The sequence below is a fragment of the Photinus pyralis genome, unplaced genomic scaffold, assembly GCF_008802855.1.
Source record: "Photinus pyralis isolate 1611_PpyrPB1 unplaced genomic scaffold, Ppyr1.3 Ppyr1.4_LG1, whole genome shotgun sequence".
Classification (NCBI taxonomy): domain Eukaryota; kingdom Metazoa; phylum Arthropoda; class Insecta; order Coleoptera; family Lampyridae; genus Photinus; species Photinus pyralis.
Genome location: NW_022170249.1, coordinates 15,158,995 through 15,162,377, shown reverse-complemented (window position 1 = coordinate 15,162,377; position 3,383 = coordinate 15,158,995). Strand labels below are relative to the sequence as shown.

Below are 3,383 nucleotides of genomic sequence, written 5' to 3'. Positions count from 1 at the left end.
TCCTAGTGAGAGAGTCGAGTGAGCACAACACGCAGTTTCGGGGGTTTGCCGGAGTTGGCTTAGATGTAGAGGACGGTTGCATGACGGTCTGGAGGTCTGCAGAGGGCGGAACTGGTGTAACGCTTGTGGACGGTTGGACGTACTGCAAGTTCCGTCTTTCTCGCTCGAGATACGGTGCATATTCCGGCTTATCCCGCCGGTGACGTATCTGATCTTTGGTCGACCCCGTTACAGTTGTATCTTCACGGTAGGACAAGGTGTGCTTCCTTTTAGCCTTGGTCTCGATGGTGGGCAAGATCTCGAAGATTTCGGACAGCTCGTTTCTCCAAGTGCTTGAAATACTGCTCTGGATGAGAACGTCGCGCTAGTGTAGGCGCACGGCGTTGTAGGTGTCGAACGTCTCTCCACAGTGCTGGCAGGCATCCCTTGATAGCTCGCCGCAGGTTTTCACGTGATTCAGGCATGAATTTCGTACATTTTGCCGCACTTCCTGCACGGCGTTCCCTTTGGCCGAGAGGCAGGGCGATTGGTTACCTGCGCCTAGCGCTGAAAGAAGACTCGGTGCCAGTGCTTATGTGGCGTTGTGCGCAGGCTCTTGGACCGGGGTCCAGGGATCCGGGAGTAGGCGGGCATCCGACGGTGGATCGTCTATTGGCCGAAGGCCGAGAAACTTGCTTACTCGGATCCATGCGTGTGATATCTGTGCCCTTATCCGCAGAGGACTGCGATACCAGATAAAGATGTTTGTCCGACCTTTCGGATCAAACGGCGGATAAGAGAAATGGAATGTGCACGTGAGTTCGACTAGGATTCGCAATTAACGTGAGAGTTTTGCGAATACAGTAATTAAGGTGGTATAAGTGTGCAGTTTTTACCTTGTCGATTTTTCGATGGTGTACGGACCATCTTAGTTTACACTGTTTCTCGCGAAACGCAAAAACACGTACTACGTCCATATCCATAGCTATTAAGATGAGTCGTCGTCGTTCGCCTAATTGTTGTAGCTGCCACGCGGGCGGCTCGGGTTCGATTCCCGGTCTATGCATATTTTTTTAAAATATCATATATAAATTACGCATTTCGCCAGACTAATATTAAACTTGCACAAAATGCTAATTTGACAACATATTTTTTACCGTGTATAATTAACCTAATTTTAAATGATAAGTAAAGCTGGAAAGTTATCGCCGGCATGATAAATCATATAGTAAGAACGGAATTTGCCGTCAGTAATACCCGATGTTGCTACACGATGAAGAGAAGAAGGGCGAAAGGGTGTATAAAGTAAATATGGTTCTTTTTCCCAAGTAAATGCCTCTATGACCTTATTTCCGTTTAATACAGATTCAATACATTCTGATGTCAAGGAGCAGGGCAAGCAGGTAATTTTTAATTTCAATGGAGGTATGAAGAATGATCGTTTTTCATTTTTTTTAAATGTAAACTTTTTTTAAAATTGTTCAAGCTACATCTTGAAATATCGAATTTGCGAGTTATTCGAGTTCGAAAGGTGTTTATTCGAAGCTCGCGCTGAAATACAATAATACAAACACGATTTTTTTGAATTTATAGACCCTTTTAAGCATTTATTTGTAAACAACAAGCTCTTATTCATTTTGAGCTATTCTGACTCAAAAATGATAATATTTACAAAGTGTGGAGATAGTGCAGACGTATATTGTATATTTCCGGTAGGTCTACACTTCCTTATCGCACATTGCTGTTTAAAGAAACTAATTAAGATAATCTGGAAATTCAAAGTATAGTGGGTCGAAGAACTGTGTTCTATAAATATGTGCATGTAGACAGTGATCCATGACACTGATGGTATGTTGTTGAACAGAAAACATGTCGCCGACTACAGTTTGTTTTTATTATTTGATTATTTTGGACACCTTATCTTTGTCTAAGTTCTACATTTTAGCTTCCATTTATTGCAATATTTGATAAGAGCGAGCATAAAATTAATATAAAAACTGCGGAAAACAGTTGTGGATCGTCAAAATAGTTCAAAATGTTGAAGCTACTACTGCTTTCATTCATCAGCGTTGCTATAGTTTATTTCTGTAACGGAGCAAAGGAGGCAGTTAAACCGAGTAAGTATCTACATCATTAGAAGTTAGTCTAAAACTGTCTCAACAGATGAACTGCAATTCAGACAAGGGATCAACTTGGGAAATTTTGTGTCTGGTGCTTTATTTTGTATATACGTGGGTATTATAAACGCCGTCAATATAAATACGCCGGGAATTATTGAACAACTTGGTCAAGCTTTACTAGACGCGGGCCTTTGCTTAAATCTAAACTTAGAGAATGGGGTAAATGAACTCGTTACGGAAATGCTATTTTGTATCCAGAATTTAGTAAATGGAACTATATGGCAATTGAGTGTCGTCCTTGCCAGACTAGAACCGATTCTTCAGAATATAGAACTTAGCGTCCAATGTACTGAAAATATGGTCATATATTTATGTTCAGAGATGTGCGTAGCTATGCCACTACTGTGCCTAGAAATAGGGGATTTAAATCTCTTTGAGTTTCTTTTGAGGCCGGTAATGAAAATAGTTTGCGATCTCTTACAATAAACGAAACGTTCGCTTTTTTTTTGTATCTACTATGTTTTGCTATTGGTAAATTATTTTTATAATTTAATATGTAAAGTTGTTAATAAAGCGCTTAATTCAAATTCCCCAAAAAAAATTCACATTGCCAAAATCCCATCGAAAATTATTACTTTTGTGGTTACTTTTCCTTCGAAATCGGAAACTTGCATTAGAGGCGTGCACTATTTAAGTGTATAGTAGCAGTCGTAAATGCAGTCGGCTGTGGTCGAAATGCAACTTCAGTAGCTTGAATGGTGGTAATGAAATGCCACTTCACGCTACAATGTGCTAAAGAAGCTTTTGTCGCCTACTCCGTTGGATAACCACTTTATTACCTTATTCGCCGCCACCTTCGCAGACGTGGGGCAGGAGAATTCAAAATAATCTCATATTCGTACAAAGCTCATTTTCTGATTTCAAATGGTTCCAGCTTTTCGCTTTTGAACGTGCAACGTTATATTGTCGGCCGTTTTATAAATTACTTCTTGAGAAAACTAGGTTTATAGTGATAAATTTTTATATAAGTACATTGCAGCTTACCGATATAAAGTACAATTTACTTTCTGACTTAAAAGTGGCTCGCATACGAGTAATTTCACGGTGTAATCCGCTAAAAGTTTCATAGTATACAGGAGAGACAGAGGCGAATGTGCAGGGAAATTCTGTAACAAATCAAGACAGATGAAAATATGTGATGGATTCAAAAGTTAGTGGTGGTCGAAGATCGCGTCTGTATTAGCAAGCGATTTGGTCTCGCCTTATTTGGTCATTCATTCGGCC

At 40.3% G+C, this 3,383-nt stretch overlaps 1 long non-coding RNA gene across 2 annotated transcripts; it reads left to right on the top strand.

Annotated features, from left to right (window-relative positions):
• The first annotated feature begins 1,737 nt into the window (after positions 1 to 1,737).
• On the top strand, positions 1,738 to 2,667 carry LOC116168773. Of its 2 annotated transcripts, none has more exons than XR_004144835.1 (3): positions 1,738 to 1,827; positions 1,925 to 2,096; positions 2,143 to 2,667. It is a non-coding gene; the product is annotated as an uncharacterized LOC116168773 (long non-coding RNA). The 2 variants fall into 2 exon arrangements; XR_004144836.1 differs by lacking the exon at positions 1,738 to 1,827 and adding an exon at positions 1,828 to 1,863.
• The last annotated feature ends 716 nt before the right edge of the window (positions 2,668 to 3,383 follow it).